This window comes from Mytilus galloprovincialis, chromosome 11 (assembly GCF_965363235.1).
Source record: "Mytilus galloprovincialis chromosome 11, xbMytGall1.hap1.1, whole genome shotgun sequence".
NCBI lineage: Eukaryota > Metazoa > Mollusca > Bivalvia > Mytilida > Mytilidae > Mytilus > Mytilus galloprovincialis.
This window is the reverse complement of record NC_134848.1, coordinates 80,377,185-80,403,694: the sequence shown is the minus strand read 5'-3', so window position 1 is coordinate 80,403,694 and position 26,510 is coordinate 80,377,185. Positions and strand designations below refer to the sequence as shown.

The 26,510-nt window shown below is 32.1% G+C and overlaps 1 long non-coding RNA gene across 1 annotated transcript; it reads right to left on the bottom strand.

Annotated features, from left to right (window-relative positions):
- Positions 1–12,946: 12,946 nt before the first annotated feature.
- Positions 12,947–25,260, bottom strand: LOC143051414 (uncharacterized). Its single transcript, XR_012970758.1, has 6 exons — positions 24,982–25,260; positions 24,095–24,161; positions 20,821–20,903; positions 19,495–19,572; positions 17,158–17,175; positions 12,947–13,231 (listed from the first exon to the last, which is right to left on the bottom strand). It is a non-coding gene; the product is annotated as an uncharacterized LOC143051414 (long non-coding RNA).
- Between the last annotated feature and the right edge of the window lie 1,250 nt (positions 25,261–26,510).

The window sequence follows — 26,510 nt, the reverse complement described above, 5'->3', positions numbered from 1 at the left end:
CAAAAAACACATCAGAGTCTGTCCAAGAAACATTATATCATTCAACTCTATGTTTTTGACCTTACATCCTTTTATCCTAGCAGGTGTATAAAATGAACAGGTGTCTCCTTTTCCGTCTGGGAAAGTAAATTCTAAATTTAGAACCATGGTTCAAACTTAGACTACACATGTATGATAAATATAGAACATGTTAGTTTTGCTTTATCAAATTCCTATTTCGAAGGGATAACGATATATTTTTTGTTTCATTTGCTATGCTTTTGTGTATCTTTTCAAAGTGAAGTAAATATAAAAAAAGAAAATGATTGCCTATACTGCATAGTCAGCAAAAAAGGTCAAGAATTCATGATATACGAATGCTAAACTGTCCTGGAAAACAGGGGTGAGAATTTGAGAAAAGCATTTATTGAAACTTTAAAGAGTGAATATAAAGTAGATATTGAGCCCAGTGATGTACTAGTTATCAACAGAATACAGTATTATCTATTTACTCACATGAAACAAACTGGGATGTGGTATTCAGTAGGAGAAACTGGACGATATTTATCTAAACGCACTCAAGAACATCTGTATCGTTTTAAAAGACCCAATAAATTCAAAAGTATCATTTACAAACACCTTAAGAAGCATAACCATCCTTTTAAATATTTAGCAGTTCAACCTTTAGAAGTAGACAATAAGCAGCCTGGTGAATCTCATTCAAAGTTTGTACGATAACGGAAAATAATTGAATTAAATTGGATTAAAAAATTACAGACAGTCTACCCTCTCGGTCTTAATGATAATATCATGGGAATTGGTAATATATCTAGAACCGATTCCGTTAACATTTGGGATATAGTTTATAAAACTGTTCGTACAAACCATTCTCACGGTCGTAGAACAAATCGCAATCAAAGAAAATGTCGGACCAATCATACCAATAATTCGGACCAATCATACCAATATTTCGGACCTAATTTCTATTTCAAAGAACAACGGCAGACATTATCTATTAACAAAACTCTGTTCATTACCGGTTAATAAGTTAAATAAAATTTTGGAGGATTGCAACACAATTTCATATAGCAGTCCTAAGTATGAAATTGTTCAAATTATTTTGGCATATTGTTATTCTAAACTATTTCCCAAAATTGATCGCCCTGAAGATCATAAAACACATTTTATCAAAATAAAGTATGTCAATAAAGGTTATGATTTTGTAAATATTGCCGGTATATTTAACGACCATTATATTAAAGAACAAATTCCGGGATATTTTTACAATACTGAGCTACCTCTTATTTGTTATATTTATATTATATTATATTATATTTGATAAGAAATCTACCTGGAAATTTGTGTTTAATTATAGTCAACTTTGTAAAGATGTTAATATCAGTGAAAATACACCTACTTCATGTAATTGTAGAACCTACGAATACAATTATGGACCCATTTCCCATGTTATAACAGGAAATCTTAACATCGTTCAAGACAGAGAGTTAAAATCATTTCTCAGTAAAGGACCTAAATATCGTCCCCCGTAAATTATTAATTGGAATGAGTGTCCTAATATCATCCACGACTCACTCCATACATTCTGTATGAAGTAGATAAAACGGGAAAAAGCTGACAAAAAATCTTTGGACTTTTTTTTTAATTCAATAGTGAGGATAATTGATATACGTATTCAACATTTTAAAGAACATTTTACTATTAACAATAATCACAAAAAAAATATTTCTCGTATCAAACATAAACTAAAAGAACTAGCCAAGAAATTTGCTTTTGTCCCGGCCGATAAAGCTGCTAATAATATTATTATTGTTTGACGTAAATTTTACATTGAGGTTCTGAAAAAAGAAATCACCAATTCACCAACATTCCAATTGACTCCATTTTCAGAAAACGACATCTGTAACAAACATAAACTTTTAGCTACCGCTTTACAAGCAGAGCCACATACAATGAAAGTCCCAACTATGTACCGGCTTCCGAAGCTACACAAAACACCTTACAAATATAGATTTATTTCGTCGTCAAACCATTGTTCCACTACTAAATTGTCTATTCTTCTTACCAGCACACTTGGCACAATTAAAAACCTAATAATAAATTATTGAAATAAGGCCTTCGAAAATAGTGGAATTAATTACTTTTGGAGTGTCAAGAACTCGTTGGAATTACTTGATAAATTGCATGCTTATATTGGTGATTTTGAATCGGTTCAAAGTTTTGACTTTTCTACTCTGTATACCACATTGCCTCACATTCTCATTAAGAAAAAATTCACACACCTAATTAAATTGGCATTTAAAAAGTCAGAATGTGAATATATATGTTCAAACTCTTTCAGGTCATTTTTTAGTAGTAATAAACAAAAAAAATATGTCAATTGGACATGCTTTGATACTATATATGCCCTTGAATTTTTACTAGATACCATTTTTGTTCGCTTTGGGGATTATCGGAATTACAATGGGGACTAACTGTGTACCACTTATTGCGGACCTGTTTTTGTATTGCTATGAGTTACAATTTATGACAAAAATAAGCAAATACCCATCAAAACAACATCTGATAAACAAATTAAATAATGCTTTTAGATATTTGCATGATATTTTGGCTCTCAATATTGACGACTTCAGTATGTATATTAAAGAAATGTATTCTGTTGAACTTACTTTAAATAAAGCTAATACTAACAATGACCACTGCCCTTTCCTCGATCTTGATATCTATATCACTAACGGAAAGGTGAATACTAAAATTTATGATAAAAGAGTTGATTTTTCATTTCCTATCGTTAATTATCCATGTTTAAATGGTAACGTTCCGTTGTCACCATCTTACGGTGTTTATATATCTCAACTTGTACGATTCGCTCGTGTATGTAACAATGTTTTAGATTTAACGAGAGAAATTTAGGTATTACTGAAAAATTATTACACCAGGGTTTTCGATATCACAAACTAGTCAAAACATTTACTAAATTTTATCATCGGTATAAGGACATCATTCGTAAATTTAGCTCAACATGCAGACTTCTTATACGTTCAGGTATTTCACATCCATTTGTGTATGGAAATATTCCTTATAAAGCACAAAGGTGTCAGTATTCACCTCAAAAACTAACAAAACCTTTGAATAGACTTATTAAGAAGGGATATAGTTACGATACTGTTGTCAGGTCATTAAAGATTGCATATTTTGGCGTTAATATTGATTCACTTATAGGGTCTTTGCATCGGAACTAAACACATTTATTCAAAAACCAGTTGTTGGCATGACACGGGTTATGTTCTTCTCATATATGTTATGATGGTATGATACTAAACCCCTAACGGGAAGGATTGTGCCTGATGTGCATATGATGAAATCATAATCTTTCAGTCAGTTTAATTGAAGTCTGGAGCTGGCATGTCAGTTAACTGCTATAAAACTGTTGTTATTTATGTATTATTGTCATTTTGTTTATTTTCTTTGGTTACATCTTCTGACATCAGACTCGGACTTCTCTTGAACTGAATTTTAATGTGCGTATTGTTATGCTTTTACTTTTCTACATTGGCTAGATGTACAGGGGGAGGGTTGAGATCTCACAAACATGTTTAACCCCGCCGCATTTATGCGCCTGTCCCAGGTCAGGAGCCTCTGGCCTTTGTTAGTCTTGTATTATTTTAATTTTAGTTTAGTTTAGAATGGCGTTCATTATCACTGAACTAGTATATATTTGTTTAGGGGCCAGCTGAAGGACGCCTCCGGTTACGAAAATTTCTCGCTACATTGAAGACTTGTTGGTGACCTTCTGCTGTTGTTTATTTCTATGGTCGGGTGGTTGTCTCTTTAGAACATTCCGCATTTCCATTCTCAATTTTATTATCACTCTCAAACTTGAAAATGATATTTTATATTTTGAAATGTTTATGAATCATTCTCCAAATGATGAGGTTTAAAAATCTTTATTTGAAAAAAAAACTTGAGCTAGAAAATTGTAGACAAATGAAAGTTGAAGGCTTGCTGCTTAGATCCTGAGCTAACTGGCATGAGCATGGTGAAAAGTGTACACATTATCTTTGTAAATTAGAAAAGAAAACAATTACTAAGAAAACCATAACAGAACTTATTGATGATAAAGGTCAGCATATTGCAGAGCAATCAAAATTCTGATAGAATAACACATTTTTGATAAAATGTGAACTCAAGCAAAAAATTACATTGCAATGATACATCATTTTTTAATCATAACATTAGGCTTATAGAAGAACAAAGGGATCATTGTGAACGAAATTTAACTTTTAAAGAATGTGCTGAATCTTTAAAATTTATGACAAATTGTAAAAGTCCTGGTTCTGATGGGTCTTCTGTAGATTTTTATATTTTTTTGTGGAAAGATATTGGCCCTTTTGTCTTTCGATCTCTTCACTTTGGATATGCGGGGTAAATTTTCTTATTTTCAGTATCAAAGTATAATAACTTGCATTCCTAAAGAGGGAAAAGACAGACAGTATATTAGTAACTAGCGTACTATTAGTCTTTTGAATACTGACATGAAAATATATTCTGTTGTTAAAGTATATAGACTTAAACCCGTTTTACCATTTATCATAAGTGACACACAAAACAGTTTCATTAAAGACAGATTTATGGGTGAGAACACACGCTTTTTATATGATTTGATGCACTAGCTTGAGGAAAATAATAAGACAGGTCTTTTATTACTTGTTGATTTTGAAAAAGGCATTTGATTCCTTGGAATGGTTATTTTTTCAAAATTCTTTGAAAAACTTTAATTGAGGGCTTCGTTATGTAGATGGTTTGAAACTTTATACTCAGGGGCATCAACTTCTTATAAATAATTGACACATGTCTAAGTTTTCTCATTTAGAACAAGGTTGCAGACAAGGACATTATTTATAAATGGGGTTGAATTATTATCTTTGAAATGAAAGTGTAATCCTGACATAAGGGGAAGTACTATCAATGATAAAGAATCACTTTTAAGCATGTACGAATATGACAAATTCCTTATGTTAGATGGAAGGGAAACATCGTTGAGGGAAACATTTTCATGTTTTGAATCTTTTTATAAAATTTCAGGTTTGAAAATAAATGCTTCAAAGACAAAAGCACTTTGGGTTGGAAGTAGAAAATATTCTGATCTTATTGTATGTCCCGACTTTAAACTTCATTGGTTGTAGAGGCCAAATTTGAGAACAAAACCATTGTTGCCTATTGTTGTATTTTTTGGTAATTAGTGATATTCGATTTTGAGACAAGTTACTTTCCCTTTACTTTAATGAACCCCTTCAGGGAATTTGCACGAAACGTGCTTGGTGAAAATCTTTGATTATGATGAAAATAAGGAATACCAGAGTCAACCAATTTGGTATGTTTCTTTTATTTATTACAGATAAATTATCTTTCATGTTTAAAGTTAGACATTTTGAGTTTAATTGATGTAAAACCGATGAAAGTTGAACTTGATAATTTGGCAATTATTTACCGTAAATGTTCATGATATTACTTTTTTGAAAGAGAACAAGTGTATGTTACTACCGTAAATGTTATGATAGATGCACTTCTGTATTGTATTATAATTCAAAAAATGTTAGTTTTGATAGTAGAATTTAGTGTGTTTTATCTTTTATTTTGTAGTTAATCTTTTCGTACCTGAATAAAGAGATTTAAACGGAAGGAATTAGTATTTATTTGGTATAGACATCATATTGGTTACATTTAAATTTTAAAATTTTGGGGATTAAATTTTCTGTCGATTTAAGCTATATCCCAGAAATTAATTTTGCTAAGAAAATTAAAGAGGTCTCTTCAATTCTGAAAACTCACATTATTAAGAAAAAAAACAGCAATTAAATCACTTGCTCTTTCAAAGTTGATCCATTTATTGACTGCATTACCAAACCTATCACACTCCAGGTTAACAGAGCTCACTTCATTATTTTATGATTTCATATGGAATGGAAAACCAGGCAGAATTAAGCGAAACACACTTATTGGTGATAGTGCACAAGGGGAACTTAATATGGTACATCTTCATTCATTTAATATCTTTTTGAAAATTAGTTGGATAAAAAGACTGCTGGCAAACCCTAGCGGTGGCTGGCAGCAGTTGTTACTGGTAGGCCTTTTGCAGTATGTGGGTGAAAGGGTTTTAAATCTTTAGAAAAAAAAGCTGATTGAGATTTCTAAAAGATGTAAAAATTCTTTCTGGAATGATGTTTTACTATGCTTTTCCACTGCAAAACCTATTACTGAGATTTCTGTCAGTGACATTTTATCCCTAGATATTTTGAACTTTTCTTCTTTGGATGATTTCCCATATTACATTCAATGGGAACAGGGGGTGTGTAGTCAGTAAGTGACCTTATTAATCGTGAAAATATGTTTTTTTTATAAATTTGAGCAATTTCAAGAAAAAGTACAAACCAGCAATTATATTAAATAGTATGCTTTGATATCAAAAATCCCTAACTGAAAAAGTGCCTTAAAGAAAACTGTCTAAATCAAGATTTAGATAAGTCTAACACTGATGATACTTTCTTAAAAAAAAGTCAGGTGTAATGTGAGCCAAATTTGTATACAAAAACTTAGTAGATGAAGTTATTCAACTACCAACAATCACATTTTTGAAATGGGAAGAACTGATAGTTATTGATACTACAGAATGGTCAGAGTATTTCAGGATAACAAAAAAGTATTGTAGAGATGCTTATTTAAGAACCTTTCACTATAATTTTGTACATATAATTATAGCAACTAATACCTTTTTGTACAAAGTCAAATTAAAAGATACCAAGTTATGTACTTTTTGTAAACTTGGAGAAGAAACCATTGAACACATGTTTTTTGAATGCCCAATAACTTTTCAATTGTGGCAGTGTTTTTCCAATATTGTGAAACTTTTTTTTGTAAATTTTGATCTCAACAAAGAGAATGTTTTTCTTGTTTGCAAACATGAAAGTTTATTATTGAATCTGTTAATCGTAATTACAAAGAATTATTTATACACATGTAAATTAAATAAAACAAAACCAAATATGATTGAGTTAAAGAATAAAATATAGAAAGACCAATTTCTTGAAAATCATATTGCAAAGAAAAATGATGAAGTCCAAGTTTGTGAAAACTTTTGGTCTCCTTTACATGTAATATTTAACTAAGTGTTGTTTTCATATTATCTATGTTTAGTTTAGAGAAAAGAAATAATTGATAAATTATGAGCAAATTTATATCTTTAAAAAAAAATCTATTAACAAGTAAGTCATGATACATATTGTAGCAAAACAGATGAGTGACAGTATTAGTGTTGTATGTGAGTAAGTAGGAGAGAGAGGATATATAAATCAAATACAATTTATATGTAACCTAAAATATTCTTTTTGTTAAAATTTAATTAGTCAGAGATTCATTTTGTTTATTGCTATTTTTTCTTCTGTATTTACCCCTTGATATCATTGTCAGGTGGTAGTGTAATGGGGTATGTAAAACCCTTACTATTGCAAAACAAATAAAAGATAAAAAAAAAAAAAAATTCAAACGAGAAAACTAATTGTATAATTAACGTTCAGTCAGTTTTAATCTAGCGTCCTAATACAGTACATGATATATAAGTCATGGAGATGTTATTGTGACAGCTCAATCATCTATTGTAAAGGATCCTACACATTAATGCTAGATACAGTCACAGAAAATAATAATATTTATAAGTACGTCTCAGTCAGTGACAACTCTACAACAGATTTAACCATCGGATCACCAGCAGTGATGGTGATACATGGTTGTGTACATTATGTATATACAGCTCGCCTAAACACCAACTCAACAATGCAGATCTGTAAATTTGCTTTCGCAAATTGTTTGTTCTTCCCTCGCCGGGATTCGAACCCATGCTACTGAGATATCGTGACACCAAATCGCCTGCACTGTATCCTGTGCGCTAGACCACACGACCAACTTGGCTTCACAATAATAAAGATTTCGTTGGCCGGGTGTTACCTTGCCTCGTCAATTTTAATCTAGCGCCATGATACAGTACATGATATGTAAGGCATGGAGATGTGATTTTTACAGATCAGCTCAATCATCTATAGTAATATATATATATATATATATATATATGACACAAATTCGAATAAAAAAAATATAATTGGTTTGTTGTACTTCTTCAGGAAATATTCCTTATTTTCGACGCAATTGTTAAATCATTGCAAGTTCTTTTTCTGATCAGTGATAATAACTGACAATTAATAAATCTTACAATATGTACAGCGAAAATAAAAAAAAAGCATCAAATCAATAATAAAAAAAAGATATTTTCATACCGTACAACACATCTATAGGTTCACTTTCACCATTTCCTTTTCTTTCATTGCTTACTGCACATTTATATTTTCCCGTATCACTCTGCTGTACGTTTTTTATTGTAAGTTCTGGTGAATTGCCTTTCTTTTCTATATATTTGTCATTATTTGTGCAAACGATTGGTAGATCATCTTTTTGCCACTGGATAGAAGTAATCGCTGATTCTGATTTGATTTTACATATCAAATGAATAGATTCTCCTAATTTAAATATAGGTATGCTCTTCATATGTGTGGTGACGACAGGCGATGCTAAACATAAGTCGAAAAAAAATTGTAACATCATTTATAAAAAAAAATAATTATAGTCAGTCATTATTACGGATACAGAAATTATATGCGGCATGCGTTTTACTACAAAAGAGGGACGAAAGATACCCAAGGGACGGTCAAACTCAGAAACCTAAAATAAACTGACAACACCATGGCTAACAATGAAAAACACATACAGACAAACAATAGTACACATGAGACAACAACGAAAACTAAAGAATAAACAACACGAACCCCACCAAAAACTTGGGGTGATCAGGTGCTCCGGAAGGGTAAGCAGATCCTGCTCCACATTTGACATTCATCGTGTTGCTTATGTGATAACAAATTCTGTAAATAGTCTAATTCGGTAGGTCACATTCATGAAAGGGAAGGGGATTGTAGCCACGACGTAAGGCACATATCCGATATCATTTGTGAAACGGTTATTCCATAACTGTCAACTAACTCGTGATGGTGTCCGTAAAATTTACGAAGGGATGATTTCAACTTCATCATTTGGAACTCTTGGTTAAATAGCTCCCTTGTAAGCAGCAACTCTCTATCAACATGTACATTACGACAAAGAAGAACCAGAATGTTGAATTTTCTACTGTTTATGTGCAGTCGTAGAGGCCACTTACCATGATTGCCAATTACCTACTGTCTACAATGTTCTATTTCAATTGTATTCTTAAACTTATCTGGTGTTTGTCATTTGAAGCTAATCTGTTAATGCAAGTAGAAATTCACTTTCGTATAGTATATTCGATGAAGTGGAATACCATTTTCTATACTCCAATATCTAAGTTTCTATACTCCAATATCTCAGCTATCCATGTGCTCCACGAAACCTCTTTCTAAATTATTAACATCTATTTTATCAGCAATCAAAGACGGGCATACGAGTACATACAATCTAACTCTCTTTCATCTTGTAACAGTATTAAAACATTTGACTTTTCTACTCTGTATACTAGTATTCCACATTCCAAACTAAAAGTCAAATCGAAGAGTATTGATTTGCTTCGTAAAAAAGAATGGCCAACGTAAATACAAGTAACTTGTCTTAGGGAGGGATAAATCCTACTTTGTAAAGGATCACTCTGATTCGATCAAAAATTCTCTGAAACTGATATTATCAAGATGCTTGATTTCTTGATTGACAACACATTTGTTACGTTCGGAGGACGTGTTTTTCAACAGACTGTCGGCATTACAATGGGAACAAACTGTGCCCCTTCTACTTGCCGACTTGTTTCTTTATTATTATGAGGCTGACTTCATGCAGGAACTTCTTATAAGGAAGAAAGATAAGAAGCTAGCACTATCCTTTAACTCTACTTTTCGCTATATAGATGATGTTCTTTCACTAAATAATTCAAAATTTGGTGACTATGTGGAACGCATCTATCCAATCGTGCTAGAGATAAAGGATACTACAGATACAGTTACGTCGGCCTCATATCTTGACTTACATCTAGAAATTGACAATGAGGGTCGGTTGAAAACAAAACTTTACGACAAAAGAGATGATTTCACCTTTCCAATTGTGAACTTTCCATTTCTAAGTAGCAACATTCCAGCAGCACCTGCATACGGGGTATATATCTCCCAATTGATACGATATTCCCGTGCTTGCATTTCCTATCATGATTTTCTTGATAGAGGGTTGCTGCTCACAAGGAAGCTATTAAACCAAGAGTTCCAAGTTTAAATCATCCCTTCGTAAATTTTGCGGACACCATCACGAGTTGGTTGACCGTTATGGAATAACTGTATCACAAATGATATCGGATATGTTCCTTACGTCGTAACTACAATCCCCTTCCCTTTCCTGAATGTGACCTACCGAATTAGACTTTTTACCGGATTTGTTATCACATAAGCAACACGACGGGTGCCGCATGTGTAACAGGATCTGCTTACCCTTCCGGAGCACCTGAGATCACCCCTAGTTTTGTGGTGGGGTTCGTGTTGTTTATTCTGTCGTGTGTGCTGTTGTTTGTTTGTCTTTTTCATTTTTAGCCATGGCGTTGTCAGTTTGTTTTAGATTTATGAGTTTGACTGTCCCTTTGGTATCTTTCGTCCCTCTTTTAATGTCATCAGGTTAAATGAATCATCATGTTTATAATATCATGACAACATACTTATTTTATTTTACCTTGCAAGTGTCATGCGTGTTAAATATTTATAGTGTAGACATACCCTTACCAATTTTGTAACTCGACCACCTATGGATTCATTCTGAAAAAAGGGTCAATACCTTAAAATCTATAAAAAAAAATTATTCAAGACCAAAATAATATGTGATTGTCATATGTCATATACACGTTACGCACGGTAATGCATTCGGATTAAAATTACGTTATTATATGATTTAAGAACAGCAGCCATTTGCCTATACACAATAAAATCACCAACATCCATTTATCTACAGAAAGGCCAGTACATGTTTTTCTTATTTTAAGTTAATTCTATAAATTTTGGCACCATACATTTATTTTATTGAACACACAAATCTTACTTTTACGTTAAAAATTGCATGTCCGGCGTAACATTTCAAATTAAATAAAATGCATTTTTCTATGTTCCGTTGTAATTTTGCACATACAATCTGCCAAATTTAGTATATCAGCTTCCTACTAGATTTCGATTATAACATTATACCAGTTTTTTGGTATTGGCTGAAAGTTGAAGCAAGTCTGCAACGACATATTCAGCAGAGGAACCTGTCTTAATGTGTTATGAGGAAAGTTTATTAACATTTCAGTTTTATTATAATCCCTATAAAGTAACAAAATCATATTAAAACTATACTCAATAGAAAGTTCTAAAAGATATAAACATTTTCAAAGTTTCAAATGTAAAAAAAAACTTTCTATTGAAGCAGAATTTAATAAAATCGAATGTCTAGCCACTATGTCCAAACGTATTTGTTGTTCATTCCTTATAAGGTGAAACATATTGTATAAATACTAAATGTGCATTTGTAATACACAACTAACATATTTATAAGATACAAACTATAAGTTCATACAAATGGCTAAATAAGTCGGGTGTTTTCACAAACATGATGACCTTACAATTTTTTTCGGAAAGCATTCCCTATGTCTAGCCATTATGTCCAAGGGCGTCATTTTGACGTTTCTGCACAGTGGTGTCTTTTATACAAATACACACTATTTACGAACTGTTTAGGCAGCTAAAATGATGCCGGGAAATGTTCATTCCAAAATGGTCTGTTGAATCAAAATAACACTCAGATTAGAAAAACACACAAACATAAGGACTAAACCCTTTATAGACATAGTGGAAAAGGGGGGATGGGCAGAGGGATAATTTCTTATGGACAAAAGTTTTCACGCAAATCTTAAACCCCTTAATAAATAAGAAAGCGATTAGAATCCGAGGTACAATGGTCTTATAATTTTTAAAGAATTAAATAAATACGTATTTGTAATATAAAACCATCTGTGCTAAAAACAGTCTGAAAACTCGCACAGACACATACAAATATGGGACAAAAGTGAGTTCAATAAAAGAAAAAAACATTTCAACTAAAATCCTTATAAAAAGAAATATTGCTGAATTATTATATGACCTATTTTTATGAAATCAATGCCATAAGTGTTTATGTTCAATTTGTCAAAATAATTTCAGCTATATTTTAGTTTTCATGTGTCCCTCCGGGACCAAGATTTTTTTAAAGGTTGCTATGTATCCTATCCAAAATAAAATTGAAAAAAATTGCATTTGTTTTCATCTCATAACAGATCAGAAAATTAAAACGATCCTTACTTAATTGCCTTATACATGATAAATTTTGAATAATTTCCTCAGCTTATTGTATTTATTTGATAAAAGTCGATTGAGTAGGTTCTCCGCTCTTGATAACAAAATGTCAAAGTTAGTATATGGCGTCATATTTGTCAATTATACATGATACGTCTTGCGACGCAATACCGTGCGTAACGTCATATTTTCCAATGTCACTCTTCTGTACGTTCCTCATAGCGAGTTTTATTTGTCATAATTACCGTTTAAGTTTCTTTTGAAGTTAACAAATGGAAGTTTGTAACGACCTTGACTGGCTATTCAGCCCTTGCACGGTCGGCAAAAAATTGTATTGCATATATTCAAGACAATGTTTATATTATTTATTAAATTTGAAGGAAAGTAGATGTTATATAGTAAAATGACTTTTTTATCAAGGCGATTAACATGTAAATGTTCATTGGTAAAGTTTATTTTGATCAACACGCTTTCGGCATCAAACGGAATATGATATTTATGATTTATTATAAAACGATCATTTCACATACCATACGTGACTTCTATAGGGGTACTTTCAACATGTCCTAGTAAAGTCTTTATCACACATATATATGTTCCAATGTCACTCTCCTCTGCATTGTTGATAGAAAGTATGTATGGTTTGTCTTTCTTCAAAGTGTATTTTTCATCATTTTCGCAACAGATGTATTGTTCGTCTGTGTATATGTACCATTTGACTGATCCCAGCTTAAACACTGAAGTAATGTTACATTGCAAATCAAAACTTTCGCCATATCTGAATATTTCCAACCTGTTGCTTATGGTTACCACAGGTAATGCTAAATATACGACAAAAATAGAACAGAATTGTCAATAATTAGATAAAGTTGGAGTCCTACAAATATTCCTAGCAAAATTAGTCTCTATGTGGTAAAGCCTTTCTAAAAGTTCTTATTATCATTGCAAATGCGTGTTCAAACCCAGATCTACAGGCCGCATGGATCAATATATCAGAATAATAATAAAGCGGACATTGACCGATGTAATCAAGAGGCAACAGTAGTTTATGGATGTTTAAATCTCGTAACTTCATTTAGAAATCAAAATATATGTAATGAACAGTGAGGGAATCGTATGAACTACAAAATGGGAGAGGACCGTTGTGTTAACAGAGTTGTCGTCCCAGGGTATGCATGCATCCGCCATCATGTCTAAATGTCAAAAGACCGTGAAAACTTGTCGTTTTCGGGTGGAGACATGGACTCATCCATCGGAAATACAGCAACTGTATACGGGTAATCGTTGTTCGTCTATTATTTCTCTTGTCATTACTTTGGTTAATTCGATCAAAGATCTTAATTAGTGAAACATTCAAGAATCATCATTAAGCTATGATGCTTGTTTGTATATGTTCGTCTGCAAATAGTATTGAGCTTGAAATGTATGTTTACAGTATTTACTAAATATCATAGGAAATCACATTTAAACATTCTCGTACATAAAAAAAATACTTTATATTGTCTCGTTGGATAACCCGAGCTTATTGGACGAATTCTACATTTTGCTGTGGGTTGATTGCATGTACAAATTTCGATTTTCTTAAAAGTTCGGTCCTCACAAAGTAATTTCACAATGGCCAAGAACGATCGACTAATCATGCGATTTAACTGGATAATTCGCCTAACGATATATGTATAACCATACACTAAGTTTTTCTTCTCTTTTGTTGTTGATGTGTATAAGAATATATGTACGAGATGAGCTAAACAACATTTCACGGGATGTGGCAGAATGGGAAACAGTCCAAAAGAGAATCAAAACTGTCAAACCTATATAATGAGCATGAAGACGGTATGTAACACAGCGCAAAACGACAACTACTGGCTTACAAGATATTACTTTAGAAGGCACATACGCAAAGTGACAAGGTTTAACATGTTCTCGAAAACTGAACCTTTTCGGTGTTGGTCGAATGCAATAAACTATCTGAATGTTAGTCATATTACATCCTTTTGCCCTAATACGAATACAATGGGATAATGGGAATGAATGTGTGGTATCAATTAAAATATTAATGAGAAAACTGTCGAACTGGATTCAAAATCGTTGCTGTAGTTAAAAAGACAATCGATTATTGAATAGCATGAGTCACTTTCCTTATTAAGATGCACTGTATTTTCAGTTTTTTTTCATGAAGAATCATTTAATACATTTTAACTTAGATTCTCTGAGTCTTTGCATATGTGATACAACAAAAAAAAAATAACCGCCATATTTTTGTTATTTTGTATATACATGTCCAACTGGCCAAAATTAAACGGATCTACGGTTATAAAGGACTTTACGGCACACTTTATAAAGGACTTTCAGCCAAAATTAAACGGATCTACGTAAATACGTTTGATTTATCTCCCCTTACCGTTATTGTAACGTAATAAACGTTACCAACGGCAGTGTCGTCAAGGATATTATAAAAACGTCACCTGAACATTGCCAGAGGGCATGAAAGCGCTAGTGACAATATTTTAACGAACTGTTATTATTTGATGTGAAATGTAGTGTGTGAATTTTTTTTATTATTATATATACTCATATGATATATGTTCAATACTCTAGTTCAGGGAAAGCTTGTTTGCGACCTAGAATTCTGAGTGGGTCAAGCGTTTTATTAAAATTCATGCGAGAATATGCGAGATTTGGATGAACTTGGGACAAAGTCATATATAAGGTACACATCATAATACGATGTTAAGGACGCCCGCCGCTTTCCCGTTTACCTACGATAGCACATATGTTATTCTCTTTGGTTTGTGTCGGGAGGATAAAGATAAACAATTTAAACCATATGATTGTCATGTAAAACGGAGCTTCAAGTTTGAAAAGTCGATATCATGAATGATATTATGCGAAGTATTCAATAAAATAAAACAACGGCTTCATAAATGTTATGTTTCAATATTGTATAAATAGTCTGATCTTTTAACCTTGGAACAGTATATACGTTCCATGTTCAACCCATAATAAAAAAGTACTAAAAAACAAACAGCTACAGGTTGTCGCAGGGAACAAAACTTTTAGCAAAAAGGTCACACATACGTATCAGCTCGGTCTTATGCATTTTTTTAAGAAACAAGTAAAAAGTCCAGCGCAATGTAGAGCAAAGCAGTTTCAACATATACCATTATTATGATCTTGATTTGCATGGATATACATTTAACTTGCAACTGGACGATTAAACAAAACTGTTATTGATGACTGCATAACTTCGACCTTAGTCAAAACCTGAATGTCACTGTTTTGAAAAAAACGAAGTCCATTTTGTAGTAAAGCATCCAATTTTCCGAAAATCCTTAATGTTTGACAAAGATTTTGATGTAAAACAAAACTTTATACAACAGACTGAACCTACATGCTGACGGAGTAGTCATCGTTGAACTGACGACGGACACAAGGATCGCCAAGTTTCGCTTTCTCGAAACTTGACAAAAAAAAAAGGATGTAGTCAAGAGATCTAAGTAGGCAGGTACTTCACTCACAAGTATTAACGAATAGATATGCTTGCTTTCGACAAGACGGCAATCATTTTTTTTTTTGTCTAGGGGTGTGGGTGGTCATATTTTTGTCAATTAAATGTAACATAATTACTGTAGTAACGATGGCGATCTGATAAATCAATAAATTGATAATACCGCCAGTTAATAAGTTCATAAATCTCTTATCTAATCAGTAGATAACAAAGTTTTACGTTTCCCTAAACTCAAGTATTAAGAACATTTTCACTGCTTGGATGACATATTTATTTTTCTATCTTAATTTTTTTATATTCCTTCTGTATTCCAATTGCCTCCCTTTAGTTTTTTCGATCAGTGCTCCTGTTGGTAAATACACCTGTTATATGATGGCTTAATCAAAACTTTTTTTTATCTTTGAAACAATATATTCAATGAAAACTGTTTCCGATCCCCACTGTCACATTTTTGCTATTAATTATGTGTTATTGTGTTGCTGAATAATGATATTAAAGCGACTTTTTGTGAAAACTTAGATCACATATTTGTTTTTCAATATATGGTGTCATGTCTGCAGCTTCGTAAACTACATGAGCGATACAATGTACGCATTTGTTCTAATAAAATGATGTCATCAATAGAAAAAAGGGTTTGTGTTTAAAAACATGTTATATCATAACAACTAAAACCAATATAATCGTCAACTTTTCAAGAATCAACGAAAAAATGTAATTCAGTGGTTGCCGTTTGTTTCTGTGTTACATATTTGTTTATCGTTCATTTGTTTTTTACATAAATTAGGCCATTAGTTTTCTCGTTTGAACTGTTTTTCATTTTTCATTTTGGAGACTTAAACAGCTGCATATACGGTATGGGTTTTACTCATTATTCAAGGCTTTAAGGTGACCTAAAATTGTTACTGTCTGTGTCATGCTGTCTCTTGTGAACAGTTATCTCATTGGTAATCATACCACATCTTCCTTTTTCAAATAAAAAAATATGATTTAAGCAATATTGGTATAAAAGTAAATAACGTGTTTTGTGAGGTTTTAAGCAATATTGATATAAAAGTAAAGTACGTGTTTTGTGGTCGTTGAAAACTTCCATCGTTCGTAGTCTTTCATTCTATAGAAATTTGTAGATCACGAGATTACCTTTTTATTTTGGTATCACTTTTCTTGTTTTACTTCAAAACAAATATCTACCAATTATGATTATACGAAATGAAACTAACTATGCAAAAGCTTGTGACTTACTGTGATTGACGATAAAACCTGAATTAACAAAATAGACATCCATTATATATCTTTTAGTTGATGTAGCAATGAATCTTATTTCAAAATTTCTATAATCGAACAAAAACATATAATTTTTTTTTTATCTTTTTATACTGTTAATCTTGATATCATTTTTAGAAAGAAACCGTGAATGAACAGAAGTATCTGATTAAGAATAGTGAACATTCCAATTTTATTTTCGGAAATGTTCTTAAAACGATTTCAACATCAAAAGTGTAAGAATAAATTAATTAATGATAAAGAAAGTCTACTTTTTTAAAGCCCCCCAAATAGTGTATGTGCAATGATAATAAGTATGCATTTGTTCACACAATTTTTGAAAATATTCCGAAGACCTCATCTGTATGCATGAATTTATAAAAAAAAAACAACCTAAAACCGGTTTAGATTTTCGTATTGCTGATATCTCAGAGTACGGAATTTTGTAACAGATTTTGTATCACAGCTTACTCATTTTGCTTCCTTTTTTTTTCGATTCTTACAAACTTGGCCGGACGGTGACCTATAGTTATTAATTTCTGTGTCATTTGGTCTCGTGTGTAGAGTTGTCTAATTGATAATCATACCACATCTTCTTTTGTATAGTAAGAAGACAGAGAAAGATCTGAAAAGACCTGAACATAAAGATCGTATGGTCTTATATCAACTTTAATAATTTTTTTCAGGTATTTGTCATTAAATTATTTTCAAAATCAGAGTTTGTTAACGAAAAAGAAACATTTATGATTAATTTTCATAACTAATGTTCAAATGGCTTTTTTCGACTCTGGACTAGAAAATGAAAACAAAATTTCTTCATATGATAATAGGTTTATTCAAAATGAATTTTTGAAATACTAAGTCTTTTCTACCTCAACAATAGATTACATTAGCTGTATTTGGCAAAACTTTTAGGAATTTTTGTCCTCAATGCTCTTCAACTTCGTACTTTTTTTGGCTTTTTTAACTTTTTTTTTTATTCGAGCGTCACTAATGAGTCTTTTGTAGACGAAACGCGCGTCTGGCGTATATACAATATTTAATCCTGATATTTATGATGAGTTTATTTACAACCACTGGGTCGATGCCACTGCTGGTTGAGTTTTGATTTCCTGATGGTATCACGAGCCCAGAAGTCGGCACTTCTGTGCTGACATTAATAATCATTGATATGGTCATATTTATTAATTAACTGTTTACAAAACGTTTTAATTTTTGATATACTAATGCTTTTTTACCTCAGCAATATATTACATTCGTATTTTATTTGGCCTTTTTAACTTTTTTTGGATTCGAGCGTCACTAATGAGTCTTTTATAGACGAAACGCGAGTCTGGCGTATATATACAAAGGAGTAGGTTCAGTAAGACCCCTTTTCGGCCCCAAAAGATAGCAGTTTTACAAAATTGTTTAAATTCTTTTATTTATTTTTTGGAAGGTATAATGCCTCTGCTACATAAATATGGGCTATTTTTGGCATTACAATGCACATATATCGGGTACTTGCATCATTAAGTCATGCTAAATGACTGAAATCTTCACAATTTCAGCATTTTAGTTAAATTTTAGACGGTTTCCGTCTTAAATGAAAGTGGCCGCATTCGTGTTCATTCTTGATATTGAAAAGTTGTGTTTTATGATAATACATAACATATATAAAGGTCGAGGATGAACACGGATGCGGCCACTTTCATTTTTGACAAAAACCATATGAAAAGTGAGTTTTTGGCATATTTGATAGATTTTTCATATTTAAGCTAGAATCGGAGCGTTTTTAATGAGTGAATAAGTTAAAATTTTTCACAAAAAAATAATTGAATCAATTGAAATAGACATGTAAGCGTTTAAAAAAAGTCCAAAATCTATCGTTAGATGAACTTGAAATTTGAAGCCAAAACCGGCCCTTACCGGGCGTACTCCTCTATCCTGGTATCTTTGATGAATTAACCAAATCAATTAGCGGGATTCGAATCATGATTTTGTGCTTTTTCATGCAACAGAGACCATCCACTCGACCAGATTTTATTAAAATATAGCACCTGTTGTTTGAGTAATGTCTTTATTCGTCGGCTGTATCTAATGATGTCACGCAGTAAATGTTGTATTTTGTGTAAAATACTATGAAGATGGCATACCAAGATGGTAGCTAAAATTTGTACTTCCCTCTATATGTTTTGAATCTTAAATTTTATGCCATTGTTACAACCGTGTCCATGACATTATACCAAACGACCAATACAACTATGACTTTCGCTACTCAACATATGCCTTGATGATTTTTTGTTTAATTAATGGGCAATTTTAGTTGATACTTACAGTAAAGACATAGAGTAACAACCATAACAACCAGTAATACGATAGTAATTTGGATAGAATGCAACCTAGAGGTTAAACCTGTAACAAAGATGCATCTTTTTGAACTATGACATGTGTATAAACGACTATATAATTATATGATGAGTTTATTTACAACCACTGGGTCGATGCCACTGATGGTGGAGATTTATTTCCCCGAGGGTATCACAAGCCTACCAGTCAGCACGTGTTGTGCTGACATGAATTATCATTGATTTTGTAATATTTATACATTAACTGTTAACAAAATTTTAAATTTTTTTAAATACTAAGGCTTTTCTACCTCAGGCATAGATTACCATAGTTGTATTTGAAAACACTTTAAGACATTTTGGATCTCTATGCTCTTCAACTTCGGACTTTATTTGGCTTTTTTAAAACTTTTTTGGATTCGAGCGTCCCTGATGAATCTTTTGTAGACGAAACGCGCGTCTGGCGTATATATAAAATTTAGTCCTGTTATCTATGATGAGTTTATTTACAACCACGGGGTCGATGCCACTGCTGGTGGAGATTTATTTCCCCGAGGGTATCACAAGCCCAGTAGTCAGCACTTTTTGTGCTGACATGAATTATCATTGATATTGTGATATTTATAAATTAACTGTTTACAAAATTTTGAATTTTTTGAAATACTAAGGCTTTTCTACCTAAGGCATAGATTACCTTAGCTGTATTTGAAAACACTTTTAGGAATTTTGAATCTCTATACTCTTTAACTTCGTACTTTATTTGGCTTCTTTTTTGTTTTACTTTTTTGGATTCGAGCGTCACTGATGAGTCTTTTGTAGACGAAACGTGCGTCTGGCGTATATATACAATTTAGTCCTGGTGTCTATGATGAGTTTATTTGCTAGTAATATCAAGTGCAGTGTTATGTGAATTACTGTTTACCTGATACAGTAAATTCCAAAATATATCATGGTTATTTATTCTATTGAAAATTGCTTTTCTCTCTCTCGGCACTTACGAGCTGAACGAGACAACAAAGATTTATGTCTCATTAGGTTAAACCTTTTTCGCCTTTAACAAACAATGTACATAGATATATGAAACGTGATGGAAGAAAGATGTTTTAATTTATCACATCTTCAGTAATTTAAGGCTACTATCAGAACAATAAATGTGTATGTCTTTAATCACTTTCCCAAACGTCACCCATGTTGCACTGTACATGGTGTTATATAAATTTATTGATCTATTGGTCAACCATTTGATAAATAGTCATGGAATTTCACAATACAAACAACAGATAATGCAAAATTAATAATTTAAAAATCAACCCACCTTGATTGTTGTTTTCCGAAAGGTAGTTCGTTTTGTGAAATCTTTCTTCAAGCGATGGTGTTTGTGTATTGTTTTCTGGTAACCTGCCCATAAAATAAATAGAGTAGTAAGTATGACGAAAGCATTGTTTTCATTGTTATGTTTCCTAATAACAACAAACTGTTTTCTTATGCAATAGACGCATCATTTATAGATTGACATCCTAAACAAGATTTATAGTTTTTAAATAATTAAAAGATAGATATAAGAAGACGTGGTACGAGTGTCAATGAGACAACTCTCCATCTAAATCAATATTTTAAAAGTAAACCATTTCAGGTAACAGTGCAGCCTTCAAAACGGGGCCTTGACTTACAAAACCGACTAGTGTAAAACCATGTCAATAGTATGATCTTAATGAAAAAAAGGAAAAACGAGAAACACTTATGGACCACATCAGTAAACGACAACAACTGAACATCATGTTCCTGACTTAGGATAGATGGAATCAAATACAGCGGATTTAAACATTCTAATAGGTGCCAATCTTCATCCTAACCTGAAACAATAGTGTTACATCATAATATAGAAAGACACATTATAAAATATCAATCGAAACGGCTTAACTCAATCAAAAGAATTATTAACGAGTAAGCCTACACTGAGCGAATAAATTTGATCTATGACACAATGTAAATACAAAATTTATAACACAAGGGAAGTACATGTAAAACAATATCAGAAAGATAACCATGACTTTTGACAAAAAACTACCAATTAAGTTAACTGTTAATACGTACATAAAATCTCTCATCAATGAGTTAGCATTCATCGTCGAAATGCACATTGGTAATTAAAAGTGCGATGATGCGTGTTATTAATAGAACACGCTAACGTCTGATGACTCAATACGATAAAATGCGATTTTCCGCAAAATTGCATTTGTGGTCGGAAGTAAGGACAGTAGCATAAACAGCATTGAGACATTACAAGCTGTTTGTACAAATAAAAATAGACATGCCGTAAGACCAGCCTGTTTGTCAAGATGAAGAATTTATATAAGACAACGGAAAAGAAAGAAGAGCGAAACACTTTCCTCAAAACCGGAACATACCTTAACAATACTGGAAGAGATTAACTTTATAATGTGGTTAATGTGTGTTTACAAAAGTACCTAACACGACCAATATAAAACAGTTCAAACGGAAAAAAAACGGCCTGAATTATATAACGAAAATATATATGAAATGTTGCAACAAACGACTACACCAAATTACAGCTTCCTGACGTGCAAAAGTATATACTAGCGCTTGCAATGTAACAATTACACCTTTTCAACAACTATCGTATTTTAAATAAAAATAAGATGATGTGGTATAATTAACAATGAGTTAAACATCAACCCAAGACCAAATGTCGTTGATGTATGCAACTTATAATAATTTTACGGACTTTAATGTGCAGCCTTAGCTAGCTATACAGAGCGCTATTAAATCACCAGTGTCAAAAGAAAAAGACCTCAGCATGATTTATAAACAAAAAATAAACTAAAACGTTAAGGAGGATACAAAAAGAAAACACCATTGCCTGAACCAAATATCCGTTACAACATCGCATTTTAATGTATTGCACCATCACTTAAGCGTGTTGAATACTTGCATATAAAATATCACACTGTAACGTAGACCATCGCACTTTAGCGCAACCAAACTACTTTAGAGTACAACTGCACTCTACAGTCCAAAATAAAATAAAAAATGGTAAGGGAAGTAATTCGACAAAAAAATTAAAGGTCCTTCCACATAAAATTTCGAAAGAAGCTACTTCAAGTTCACTTGTGGTTTTCATTGACGTCCAAATATTGGTTTCTTCATACTGATTGAACACGATTATTTTTCTATGAACTTTTTGTCTGAAATAAGGGAGATGATTTAATACTTCCGTTTAAGAAAGTTTCGGCTGCAAATTATAGCTGTGTTTACGCTGAATTGAAAAAATATATTGTTAGTATATACTATGGCCTGAAGTACGGGAATTAATTTGTAATATCCGGTTAAAAGATTGAACTGCAAGCTTAATATGATAGCTGTTTTAACATTGATTCTAAATACATATGGTTTCTGTATATTTTGTCCGAAATAAGGGAGAATATTTCCAATTTTTGGTTTATGAAATGTCACTTCTGTTCACACAGGATAACTGTATTTCTACAGATTCGATCTAAACATTTGTAGTTTTTATATTCTTTTGCCTTTGAAAAGAAAGAACATTCCCGATGACCGCTTTTAATATATTATATGGTTTTGGAAACTTTTCCTTGAAAAAAGTTAAAACCCCGCTACTTCGGTTTACTCAAGGTCACTTCCGGTTGATATTTGTGAAGTTCATATGTCACTCAACATTTTGCAAAAGACTTTATGGCTGTATCATGTATCATATTGAAGTAATATTTATTAAACTTTAAAATTAAAAGTATCAAGGACAATAACCTATAATATATCTTCGACACAATAAAACAAGCATCGTTGCTTACATTTCTTTTGTATGTATCTTTGAACATTTCAAAGGGGAAGCAAAATTCTAAATTTACAACTTATCATTGACCATTGACCTTTATTACATTTATCAAGTTAGGACCTCAAATATGAATCCATTTGTCTATAGTATACGACTTGCAGTTTGTGTTGACAAAAATATACCAAAAATTTAGTTGTCAGTGGTAGACCACTCCTATCAGATGTTTGTAGATCGCGTCAGTCCAAATCAGTTGAAATTTTCCGTGGAGCAAGCAATTAAGAAAAATAATGTTGTCAATATCTTTTTTTGCTACTATGGAGAGGTAAAAACAAGTAATAAGTGTGTGAAGAGCTTACTTTTACAATGAAAATTGTTCTTGTAAACATGATGAGTTTCAAAGTCGCGTTCACTGAACGATATCATACACGTTTGTTTTAAAGTTAAATACATTTGACACTGCAGTTACCTGACATATTTTAGACTATTTACCGGATTTGTAATCACATAAGCAACACGACGGGTGCCACATGTGGAGCAGGATCTGCTTACCCTTCCGGAGCACCTGAGATCACCCCTAGTTTTTGGTGGGGTTCGTGTTGTTTATTCTTTAGTTTTCTATGTTGTGTCATGTGTACTGTTGTTTTTCTGTTTGTCTTTTTCGTTTTTGGCCATGGCGTTGTCATTTTGATTTGGATTTATGAGTTTGACTGTACCTTTGGTATTTTTCGTACCACTTTCATGAGTTAAATATAATTATCGTTACACATTGATAACTTACAATCCCGTCGTTATTCCTGAACACGATGTATAATCAAATGCAGTACCATTTTTCGGATATTGATTGGCTGTAATGAATAAAAAAAAAACATAATATTCTTTACAATATAAGACTAAAATTAAGACTTAAATAGTTCAGTCATTACATATACATTATCAATAGACATGTTTTATGACAGTGTATTCCAAAGAAGAGAATATGGCAATTTCATTCCTATAAAATCAATAATAAGAACATTTGTATAGTAAATAAAAGAAGACAGGTTGCTTACCATCCTGAAAACTTGATCTCAGATAGTGTGTTGCTTTCGTTATATGTTTTCGTTTTAACTTTCCGTTTTTCATATGTTTATTTAAATTGGAAATAGCTTGGCGGGACAAAATAAATAGCCCAATCCGCTATTTTTGATTTAACAAATGCATCCTATATATCATCCTACTTCACAATTTCTGTTATTAATAACACATGTATATTGGTTTGTAAAAGGTCAAACAGCATACATTGTGCATTCCTCCGGTAATGACGACCTGTTAATGTAATTGAGCGACAAGAGATAACATTTCAATTTCGAAAGTGTACATTTCTGTTAAGCTAGATCCAGTGCATCGCCTACTTAAAGACTATATTTTCAATAAACAAAAAGGTAATTGGCTATCTGTCTCTCAGCCACATATCGTTCATGTATTAGTGTCATTTTTAATACTCATCGAATGCAAGCTTAATTATTTACTTTGCCAGTCAGGTGAAATTTATGTATGTATGAACAGTTTAATGTCCACCTCTTAACCATATCTAGTAGTATAAACGTGTTGCAGTGTCTTCAAAAACACGTATGTTACAAACGCTGATTCATCAGTAGCATAATTGTATAATTGTGTTATATTTACCGTTTGTATTACTAGTTATTCTATGACAGGAACAGTCTTCCTCTGAAGGTATACAGAAGCAGTTGTTTCTTGGCTTTGTTACAAATGTATACCCTTTTGAAAAATTGCATCCACATGTAATGTCACTTTTCAAACTTCTTCTTTGGAAAATATATTGACCCTCTTCATTACAATACGATTTTTGAAAGACACATATACTACTACCATCGGTTAGGAATGGAAAGGGCTGATATCTTTCGTAGCTGCATGGTGCTTTGTTGAAAAACGGTTCAAAAACAAGTTTACTGCCTAAAACAAAAGAAATAAAGAAAAGAAATGAGAAATCACGTGCATATCAGCCAGTTATATTATAACATGACTGTGTTATCGGCTAATTTGATATGTTAGCTCACTAACCTCCGTCAGTGAATCAGTCGGTTTTCCAAATTATTGTAATCGATAAACTGTGCTTATGTATATCAATGATCCAAACGATAAACTTGGTACAGCCCTTAAAATTTACTCAGTGTGCTAAAGTAAGTTTTTTCTTCTCAAAACGTAGGACGGGTTTGTTATTCATGTGATCGTTTTTGTGTGTAGTTACGACACCATTTATTTTGACAATTGGGAAAACGTGTGTTGAGTGTACAAAATCACATATATTATGCTTGTAAAGAGTTCTGTTTTATTTCTGTTTTTTTTTGTTTTCGAAAAATAATTTGGAATGTACTTTATTATGAAACCATATATCATTTTACATTAGATAAATTGAATACCATTGCTTCCTACTTTGGGATTTCTTTGTTTTAATTTTATATAAACTGTGTGCTAATATATCTAAAACAAAATGTGGTATGAGTGCCAATGAGAGAACTCTCCATCCAAGTTACATTTTATCCAAAAAAAAAACAAACAACAGTATAGGCCAAAAACGGTATTCAACAGGGATCTAGTGTAAAACCAATCAAACTTGAAAACCAACGGCCTCATGTATATAAAAACAAGAAACGAGAAACACTTATGAACCACATCAACAAACGACAACTATTGAGCACCAAGTTCCTTACTCAAATGCAAATTAATAGCAGCGGGTTTAAAGGTTTAAACATGTATCAACCTTCACCCGTAACCTATAAAATATCATTTGAAATGTATCAATTCCACCAAAAGACATATAAACACAAGTGAACATACACTGACCGAATAAATTTGATCTAACATATAAAACAATATTAATACAATTAAAAACCAATTGTTCAGAGAACCATTGATGGTCTTTCCACCAGTAATGATTTTTTTATATGAAAATATTAAAATTTGGTTTTAAATGTCAATTTCAGCGTCAAATGACAACTTATTGTACGCTGATTCCAAAAATATAAGGTTTCTATACAATAAAATATAAATAAGGGAGATAATTTTTTACATCCGGTTCAAAATATGTTACTTCCGGTACTGTCTTACAGTTTACTTGACGCTGATTCCAAAAATATATGGTTTTACATACTTTTAAAATAATTTTTTATTACAAAAATTAGCTACTTCCGGTT